Consider the following 11,329-nt stretch of genomic DNA (forward strand, 5'->3'; position numbering starts at 1 on the left):
GGAGAGGAGCCTCCGTCTTCTCTTCATTCATTTTCAGTGCAGCCAAGGCTGCTGAGAAGGGGACTGGGAAACGTGTCCTCAGTCTCTTTCCCTGCCTCAAAGGGGAGATGTCAGGGGTCTGTTGACACCCCTGATATCTTACCAAAGCCCCTCAACAGGGCTAATAATAATAATAATAAAAAGAATTGCAATAAACAATAAAAATTAAATTAATTATAAAAAATACTAAAAAATAAAAACACACTGACACGGTCCACCCTCCCCCCCCCCCCCCCCTCTTCCCCTTAAAAAAAAAAAAAGAATATTATAGAATGTTCGCGGAGAAACTGGCTCCGAGATTTATGGAAGCTTATAACTCAATACGGGGAGGGAAGCAAATTCCAACAGAAACGTTACTGGCGCATATAACAGTAATACCAAAAGAAGGAAAGGATCCCTCTCAGTGTCCCAGCTACCGACCTATTTCGTTGTTGAATGTGGGCCTTAAATTGTTCACAAAGATATTAGCTATGAGATTGATAAATTTGATACCGGAATTAATACACCCAGATCAAGTGGGATTTGTCCCAGGGAGAGAAGGAAGAGAAAATACACAATGAGTGGTGAACACAATCTACCTGGTACAAAAATTGCATAAGTCAACGGTGATAGTATCCGCAGATGCAGAAAAAGCGTTTTGATCGGGTAGATTGGATATTCTTAAAAGCGGTATTACAACATATAGGCCTGGGGGAGGGGATGCTGAGATGGATCCTTGTTAAAATATTATTCCAAATTCATAATTCGGCACTTATAGGTGTTATAATATATTTATGGCAAGCTTGCAAAACATATTTGGTTTTATGATTAATCATAATAAATAGTATGTGTGAATGACCTTGATCAAGTGTTCAGTGAAACATATCCTCATCAAAAGCAGAGTTATTAATAAGTTTCTGAGGCCGCGTACACACGCGGGGACTGTTCGCCCAACTTTGTCCGTCTAAGGCCGCGTACACACGCGCGGACTGTTGGCCCAACTTTGTCCGTCCAACAGTTTGAGCGAACAGTCCGCTCAAACTTAGCATGGACGGACATGGCCACACACGACGGACGAACAGTTTGCTGAAACCGTGCGCGATGACGTGAACGGCACGTACGACGGGACGAAAAATACGACGTCCTATACACTGCAATGCAACCTTCCGACGTGGAAATCCTTTCTGAGCATGCGCGAGACTTAGTTGGCCGAACAAGCCTACACACGAGCGAACAGTCCGCTGAAACCTTGTTTCAGCGGACAGTTTTTCGGAATTTCCGTAAGACCTTGTTCGGCCAACTGTCCGCTGAAGCCCCACACACGAGCGGACTGTCCGCCCAAACACTGTTCAGCGGACAAGGTTGGGCGAACAGTCCGCGCGTGTGTACGCGGCCAAACAGTTTCAGCAAACAGTCCGCTCAAAATTAGCATGGACGGACTTGCCCACACACGACGAACGAACAGTTTGCTGAAACCGTGCGCGATGACGTGAACGGCACGTACGACGGGACGGAAAATACAACGTCCTATACACTGCATTACAACTTTCGGCGTGTAAATCCTTTCTGAGCATGCGCGGAACTTAGTTTGACGAACAAGCCTACACACGAGGGGACTGTTCGCTGAAACCAAGTTTCAGCGGACAGTTTTTCGGAAATTCCGAAAAACTTTGTTCAGCAAACTGTTCGCTGAAACTGTCCGCTGAAAGCCCACACACGGGCGGACTGTCCGCCGAAACACTGTTCAGCGGACAAAGTTGGGTGAACAGTCCCCGCGTGTGTACGCGGCCTGAATGTAATCAGTTTGAGCATGACATATATTGTATCTTGGTACAGAATGTCATGAGAAGACAAAAATAGACATGTGTCTACGTAGTTAAAGAAATGATACATTGTGGATTATATCTTGTTAAAATAAGTTTAGAGTAGTCTCAGTCATGTTAATACATATTAGTATATAGTTACTTAATGTAAAGTTGCTAATATGTGTTCATATCATATAAAATGTATGGTTATGACATTATATGAACAGCACATTATGTCACGTATGGAGTGTTACATGTGAGCTTGTCAATCAAGCTCCATATGATTCTACTTTTGGATCGCACATTGCAGAAGTTAGCAGACATGAATGTGTGCCATACAAGGTACTAAGTTTGTGAGGTTATGACGTTCGCATGTAATATTTAAGCCTATGTTTTCAGAGCTCTGGGGGACACTCACACGGGCACTCACACTCAGACACCCACACATGATACTGACATATTCACACAGAGACTGATGGCTTGGGACAGCTGAATTCTGCCAGAAGTCTAAGAACGTCATTTCCTGCTTCTTCTTGGAGGACACACACGAGGTCAATATGGACAGAAGACAGCACCACTGAAACAAACATATTTTTCATAAGCTTATTACAGCTTGACAACTATTCAATTTTATATATTTTACCTACACTGAACTGAACTATTATACTTTTTACATTGTATTTATGATGCCAACTGTGTGACAAATAAACGCACACTTTCTTTTAAGTCAGTTTGACTATCAATGCTATTGGTTTCGGAAACGCCTCTGAGATATAGAATATTAGACAATATTATTATTCTTCAATTTGGCGAGCCAGACAGTGCCGTCATTTCTCAATTTTTACGGAAATCTCGATCCTTGCTGAGGGGGGAGATATTAGCGCAGTCTTGCGGAGATTCAAGGCTCGAGAATAAAGACGGTTCAGAACCTATCAACCAAGAGGCGTTTGTGTTGCATCAAATGTGGTCAACAGTCCAGTATCAGACGGTTGAAGACAAGAAATTCTTCGAAATACGGTGAGTAAATGTTATGGAATTTATTGATGATATAGCAAGAGAAAGCAAGCTAGAGTTTAAAGATGTGTCTTTTTACCCAAATGACAGTGACTTATGGGCATATATGTACAATGAATGTTTACAAGCCAATTTGCAGATAGAGAAAAATAAATTTACTGTTATGAAAGAGCGTAAAAAGATATCGAACATTTTGAACCTAGTGAGAATATTTAATAAGATGATTATTAATATTTTACCTGCCAAAAATATGTGTATACTAAAGCAGACAGAAACTAACAATGTACAAAACACAGGAATACGTGAAAACGTGCCCCAAGATTCTCTTAGTTGTCCAAACTGTGAGATTTTTTGTAATTACATAGAGAATCTTGAAGAACAATTAGAATCTAAAAAAATGAATTTGCTTGAGTTACAAAATGACAGTAGACACGTTGCTGTAATAACTATAGATGACAAAAAGACTGTATCCAAGTCTAATCTACCTTCTTATATTCCGGAAAATTCGGATATGGAGAATGTTGATGCTACTAATGAAGTAGAAATGAAACATAAAAACTTATTATGTAGAAGTGCAAAACTAAAGTTGCAAATACATGACCAACTTATGAAAGTTTTAAAAGATTTTCCTATTTATGACATTGAGGCAACTGTATTTTCCAATTGGGATTTATTTGAAATGTTTGCGGATCGTTTTAATTTGTCAAATGATCAGCGCAATTACATATTTCAGTTGTGGGTTCCTGTTAATTTTGCTAAACTAATTAATTCAATTGTTATTGATGACGAAGGTCAGGAAAAACAAAATGACGCGACAGATAGACTACGACAATTATTGTTATGTGTAACTGGTGAGCAAATACCAACCATAGAAATGTTAGATCTATTACAGACTACTGTAGAAGAAGATCCATTTGGGTTTAAAATAAAATTTTGCAAGGTTTATGAAATGATATTTGGAGTAGATAATGACAATGACCCAGGTTTAAAAATAGCTTTCATAAAAAAATTTAAATACCTTGACCCAACTTCAGTAGCCATAGCACAGGAACGTCAAAATTTAAATGATGTAGTAAGTTTCATTGATAAAATTAGAAGGCAATTGAATCAAAGCAATCTCACACATGAGGTAGCTATAATTCAATGTGACAAAAATAGTCAGGCTGCAGACATGTTAGAAACGACAGGTCATAGCAGGAATGACAAGGACAGGTGCAGGCAAGTGAGGCAAGGAGAGCCTATCACGTGTCTTTACTGTCCTAGATCTGACCATATGAGAAAACATTGCTGTAAATTTAAGAGAGATTCACAAATAAAAACTAAAGATATGGAGAATGAAAAATCAGCTTTTGTACAACCTGTTGTTTCATGTCAAGATGAAATTTTGACTGAATTGCCTTATGCCACAGAAGTCAAACAGATCAGTAATTTGACTGTTAACAGCAGTTCAGACAATACTGTCACTGAAAGAAAGGGTTTATTGCCATTGCCAAAAATAGATTCACATCGGCATTCAATTTCTTTGCCATTACAATATGTAGCACCAATTATATTGGATGAGAATGGTAGACCATATATACAATGTTTGCTGAATGGTAAAAATATTAATTGTCTCATTGACAGTGGATCTGAGATTAGCCTTACCAGAGAAAACATACCTGTGAAACCTAATTCTCCTATGTGCAATATAGTGGGTTTTAATAATACAGGTAATTCCACTGCTAGACAGGTATCTAATGTAACATTTGAGGTACCTGGATTAGTGAAAACTAAAATTAACATTTGGGTTTGTCACAAAGCAGAGAATATACTTGGCATTGATGTAATCAATGAACAAAAGTGGGTGATTGATTTGACAAATAAAAGTATTTGGAAAGATCCATCTAGGCCCAAATCAGTGCTTATTGATCCCTCTGTATATAGTAATGTTGGTTCCCTTACCAATATGTCTACAGAACAAAAGTGGCCTGATGTTGATGGTAATTGTGCTTTAAAGGAAGTGGTACAAAGTTTTCCAAGTTTGTGGTCAAAGTTTAAAAATGATATTGGAACTTTGAAAATTACTGAATTGAATATTGAAGGAAAAGATCCAGAACCTCTTAGTCAGTATGAGTTACCACTAGAATCAATTGGTTCACTTTCTGCCATTATTCAAGAGTTTGTACAACTTGGAATTGTAAAGAAAGCTAAATCAGTGGTAAATAACTGTATTTGGCCTATCAAAAATACTGATAATTCATATTCTTTATCAGTTGACTTGCGGACATTGAATAAACACATCACAAATAACCCAGTTCTTCCTGATAAATCTAATATCAAGTTAAATTTGAATGCTGAGGACAAAGTATTCTCTGTACTAGAAATTGCTAATAGCCATTTTTCCATTCCTTTAACGAATAGTTGTCAGTACAAGCTAGCATTCACATTCAGAAAAGAGACTTATACGTTCACTCGATTAATACCTGGTCTAGGTATTGGTGATGGTATAGTTCATGAAACTATAGCAAAAATACTTTCAAAATTTTCTAGGCCAGACTGCATTTGTCAGCATGTAGATACGATTTTGCTGAGTACTCAGAATATCGATGAACATATTGCTCTTTTGTCTGAGTTGTTTATGATGTTACAAGCTGAAGGTTTAAAGTTAAACACGGCAAAAGTTCAGCTGATGAAAAGTCAAGTGAAATTCCTTCACATGCAAATTAGTCAAGGAAAGAGACAACTGTTGCAAGAAACAGTTAGAGATATCACTGCAATTCCAACTCCAACAACTCATAAGGCATTGCATCAATTTTTGCATAAAACAAATCTTTGCAAAGAGTTTGTACACTGTTTCGCAGAAAAAGTTAATCCACTCTATAATCTTTTGAGAAATAAAGGTAATATAGTTGACCAATGGGGTCCAAATGAGAAAAATGCCTTTGAAATGTTGAAAAAAGATTTGCAGAATGCTCCTGCATTAAATACAGTAGAGGTTTGTTCTGAAATATCTTTTGTTTTGAAAACTCATGTATCTGAGAATGCCATCTCAGTAACATTGTCTGAATTACTAAAAGGTAAGGAGAAAATAATTGCCTATTTCTCCAGAGTTTTATCATTTTTGGAAAAGACTTTTGAGCCAGGTGTAAAGCAACTGCTAAGTGTTTACTATGCAATTAAATCTACAGAGAGCATAGTAAAATCAAACAAAATCATTGTATAGACACCTGATTGCTCACTAAAAGATATTTTTGAGGAAGATAGTTTTAAAGAATGTCGTAAAAGATATCCTCTATGGTTCAGAGCTTTATCAGGCAAACACATTCAGTTACATGTAGAAGGAAGACATCTTCAGAAATGTACACCAGCACATGTTTATACAACTGTATCTGAGAAGTCTTCATCTCAGGTTTCCAGCATAAGAACAGAGAAGGACATAAAATCAGTACTTGTTACTGAAGAACATTCTAACACTAGAATAAAAGCTTCAACACAGAATACACTTACGCATATTTTTAATCTTTTTGAAATGAGAACAAAGGCATAGTCCTTTGTTGTCTCTGGGTGATATAAAATCTTTGTTTGTGAAAATATGGATTTGTATCATGACTAAGGCCGCGTACACACGCGCGGACTGTTTGCCCAACCTTGTTCGTCAAACAGTTTCGGCAAACAGTCCGCTCAAAATTTGCATGAGCGGACTTGCGCACACACGAGCGGACTGTTTCAACGAACTGTTTGCCAAACAGTCCGCTCAACTTTTGAAATGAACGGACTCGCCCACGTAAGGTGGAGGCAAATCCGCCCATTTCGAGCGCGTGTACAGGTAGGCGGGGCCCGCGAAGGAGACGTCGCGGGCTCCGCCGCCTGGAATGGGCTTAAAGGGGAACCCCAACGCCGAAAAAAATCGGCGTGGGGGTTCCCCCAAAGTCCACACCAGACCCTTGTCCGAGCACGCTACCCGGCCGGCCAGGAAAGGGGGGCGAGCGAGCGCGCCCCCCCTCCTGAGCCGTACCAGGCCGCGTGCCCTCAACATGGGGGGGTGCCTTGGGGAAGGGGGGGGCCGCGCGGCCCCCCCACCCCAAAGCACCTTGTCCCCATGTTGATGAGGACAAGGGCCTCTTCCCGACAACCCTGGCCGTTGGTTGTCGGGGTCTGCGGGCGGGGGGCTTATCGGAATCCGGGAGCCCCCTTTAAGAAGGGGGCCCCCGGATACCGGCCCCCCACCCTATGTGAATGAGTATGGGGTACAATGTACCCCTACCCATTCACCTGTGAAATAAAGTACAAAAAAAAACACAACACAGGGGAAAAAATATTTTATTGCACAGCTCCGGGGGTCTTCTCGCCGGACTCTTCGGGTCTTCGGGGGTCTTCTCGCCGGACTCCTCCGCTATGTGTGTGTAGCTCTTTTACTAGCAGAGGAGTCCGGCTTTCTTCCTCCCCGCCGCCGGCCTCTTCTCCCGACTTCGGGGGTCTTGTCCCCCTCTTCGGTTCTTCTGCCGGGCCACCGCGCCTTCTTGTAGCTCTTTTACAGGCGGTGGCCCGGTCTTCTGTCGCCGCTGTCGCTGTCGCCGCCTTCCGTTCTTGTTCTTCTTCTTGTTCTTCTTCTTCTTCTCCAGGAGATGTTGACACGTCGCTCCCTCCGGCCGGAATGCCAGGGACACGCTCCGCTGCCACTTATATAGTGACAATGGGGCGGTGTCACATGGTATATGTCACATGGGTTGGTCACATGGTGACCCCGCCCCCTTACGATGTCATAGTCCCCATGTGACATCAACCCATGTGACCAACCCATGTGACATATACCATGTGACCCCGCCCCATTGTCACTATATAAGTGACCGCACAGCGCGGCTCTGGCATTCCGGCCGGAGGGAGCGACGTGTCAACATCTCCTGGGGAAGAAGAAGAAGAACAAGAAGAAGAACAAGAACGGAAGGCGGCGACAGCGACAGCGGCGACAGAAGACCGGGCCACCGCCTGTAAAAGAGCTACAAGAAGGCGCGGTGGCCCGGCAGAAGAACCGAAGAGGGGGACAAGACCCCCGAAGTCGGGAGAAGAGGCCGGCGGCGGGGAGGAAGAAAGCTGGACTCCTCCGCTAGTAAAAGAGCTACACACACATAGCGGAGGAGTCCGGCGAGAAGACCCCCGAAGACGGAAGACCCCCGGAGCTGTGCAATAAAATATTTTTTCCCCTGTGTTGTGTTTTTTTTTGTACTTTATTTCACAGGTGAATGGGTAGGGGTACATTGTACCCCATACTCATTCACATAGGGTGGGGGGCCGGTATCCGGGGGCCCCCTTCTTAAAGGGGGCTCCCGGATTCCGATAAGCCCCCCGCCCACAGACCCCGACAACCAACGGCCAGGGTTGTCGGGAAGAGGCCCTTGTCCTCATCAACATGGGGACAAGGTGCTTTGGGGTGGGGGGGCCGCGCGGCCCCCCCTTCCCCAAGGCACCCCCCCATGTTGAGGGCACGCGGCCTGGTACGGCTCAGGAGGGGGGGGCGCGCTCGCTCGCCCCCCTTTCCTGGCCGGCCGGGTAGCGTGCTCGGACAAGGGTCTGGTGTGGACTTTGGGGGAACCCCCACGCCGATTTTTTTCGGCGTTGGGGTTCCCCTTTAAGCCCATTCCAGGCGGCGGAGCCCGCGACGTCTCCTTCGCGGGCCCTGCCTACCTGTACACGCGCTCGAAATGGGCGGACTTTCCGAGCGGGAACAGTCCGCTCATTTCGAAAGTACAGCGGACAGACCCACACACGGGCGGACTGTTCGCTCAAACACAGTTTCAGCGGACAGTTTTTCGGAATTTCCGAAAGACTTTGTCCGTCCAACTGTCCGCTGAAACTGTCCGCTGAAAGCCCACACACGAGCGGACTGTCCGCCCAAACACTGTTCAGCGGACAAGGTTGGGCGAACAGTCCGCCCGTGTGTACGCGGCCTAAGAAGAAATGTTGCATTCTGTCATACCTAAACTTCACAGTACATATGTTTTATAGTTGAGGTAATTTTAGACAGGATAAGGACAGTACATTGTCATACAGAAGTTCTCTTTTGAAGGAAATACAAGATAGTATTATTTTACATATAGTTTAAGGAATTCACAAAGTTATTTCCTACAATGTTTTAATATTTGTTGAAAAAAATAAAGAAAAAGTTACAAGAATTGAATGGAAATATTTTATGCCTAATTAATGATACTGCATCTCTTTTACAGATATGGCATCTAAAATCAAATAAATATGGAGGATAACAAGCTCCTATGAAGAGCAAAGAGAATATCAGGAAATTCAAAGTTAAAGAAGAGATCCTCTCGGAAAGAATATTGGACAAAAGATTTATACTTCATATTTATGACTGATTCATCTTATTCAACAAGATTTTTCTAACCTAACAGAACTTGAAGAAGAAATTTTAAAGACATTTAATGAAGAGAAAAATTAATCAGAAGAAACTTTATCTATCTACTATAGATAAACAATTTAGGACTGAAACATTTATCCACATATATATTTTTTTGATAATCCAATTATTCTGATATTAATGTTCATATTAAGTTAGGATTATCATTATTATTATTATTTTTATTTATTTTTTCTTATTCATATATTGAATATTTTTAGGTTACAAGTGCACAATTATTCATTCTAGTTAGGAAACATATCACTATTAATAGAACTATGGAACGTTATGACAAGTTTTAGAGTGTAAAGTATATTTCCAAAGAGCTAAAATATTATTTGAGCACAAATATGGAAATATATTATTGCATCCTTTATTAATTTTAATAATAATTATAATAATTATTATTATTATTAATTATTGATATGAGTCATGATTATGTTATACTTAAAAAAAAAAAAAAAAAAAAAAAAAAAAAAGAAACTATACAATTATTTTCAGATTTTGGATAGATACATCTTAGAGGAGTTAAAAGTAAAGAGAATAGCATTTAGAATGAGAGTTATTTCTAGCTGCTTCAGTTCTGAGGAATATTGTGTCCGATCATTTGATACAAGGATGAGTGAATGTGATATAAATGATGTTATGAATGTATTTGATCAATTTGATATGATTAATCATAATTCAGGGGGGATTGTTAAAATATTATTCCAAATTCATAATTCGGCACTTATAGGTGTTATAATATATTTATGGCAAGCTTGCAAAACATATTTGGTTTTATGATTAATCATAATAAATAGTATGTGTGAATGACCTTGATCAAGTGTTCAGTGAAACATATCCTCATCAAAAGCAGAGTTATTAATAAGTTTCTGAATGTAATCAGTTTGAGCATGACATATATTGTATCTTGGTACAGAATGTCATGAGAAGACAAAAATAGACATGTGTCTACGTAGTTAAAGAAATGATACATTGTGGATTATATCTTGTTAAAATAAGTTTAGAGTAGTCTCAGTCATGTTAATACATATTAGTATATAGTTACTTAATGTAAAGTTGCTAATATGTGTTCATATTATATAAAATGTATGGTTATGACATTATATGAACAGCACATTATGTCACGTATGGAGTGTTACATGTGAGCTTGTCAATCAAGCTCCATATGATTCTACTTTTGGATCGCACATTGCAGAAGTTAGCAGACATGAATGTGTGCCATACAAGGTACTAAGTTTGTGAGGTTATGACGTTCGCATGTAATATTTAAGCCTATGTTTTCAGAGCTCTGGGGGACACTCACACGGGCACTCACACTCAGACACCCACACATGATACTGACATATTCACACAGAGACTGATGGCTTGGGACAGCTGAATTCTGCCAGAAGTCTAAGAACGTCATTTCCTGCTTCTTCTTGGAGGACACACACGAGGTCAATATGGACAGAAGACAGCACCACTGAAACAAACATATTTTTCATAAGCTTATTACAGCTTGACAACTATTCAATTTTATATATTTTACCTACACTGAACTGAACTATTATACTTTTTACATTGTATTTATGATGCCAACTGTGTGACAAATAAACGCACACTTTCTTTTAAGTCAGTTTGACTATCAATGCTATTGGTTTCGGAAACGCCTCTGAGATATAGAATATTAGACAATATTATTATTCTTCAATCCTTAACTTATATTCAAAACCAAGTGCTAGGGTGAAAGTGAATGATAGATTATCAGAGCCATTCTCCATCTTAAATGGAACACGCCAGGGATGTCCCCTCTCACCCCTGATATTCATTTTGACAATAGAACCTTTTTAAAGGAAAATACGTGCCAATGTGGATATCAGGGGGGTAAAAATAAAAAATGAAGATCAGAAGTTGGCAGCTTATGCAGATGATTAGATTTTTTTCGTAACGTCCCCAATTACATCTTTTCTAACGGAGCTCCGAGAATATGGGAAAATATCTAACTTTAGAATAAATTATGGAAAATCAGAAGCAATGGGGGTAGAAATAGAATCATCTCAGCTTCAAGCAATATCCACACAATTTGATTTTAGATTTACAATGTCAAAAAATCTAAATGAAC

At 40.4% G+C, this 11,329-nt stretch overlaps 1 long non-coding RNA gene across 1 annotated transcript; it reads left to right on the forward strand.

The window, feature by feature from the left end:
- The first annotated feature begins 1,814 nt into the window (after window positions 1-1,814).
- On the forward strand, window positions 1,815-10,839 carry LOC143963776 (uncharacterized). Its single transcript, XR_013271038.1, has 2 exons — window positions 1,815-2,840; window positions 9,038-10,839. It is a non-coding gene; the product is annotated as an uncharacterized LOC143963776 (long non-coding RNA).
- The last annotated feature ends 490 nt before the right edge of the window (window positions 10,840-11,329 follow it).

The sequence above is a fragment of the Lithobates pipiens genome, unplaced genomic scaffold (assembly GCF_037356315.1).
Source record: "Lithobates pipiens isolate NorthernLeopardFrog02 unplaced genomic scaffold, aLitPip1_a1.2 Scaffold_8, whole genome shotgun sequence".
Lineage (NCBI taxonomy): Eukaryota > Metazoa > Chordata > Amphibia > Anura > Ranidae > Lithobates > Lithobates pipiens.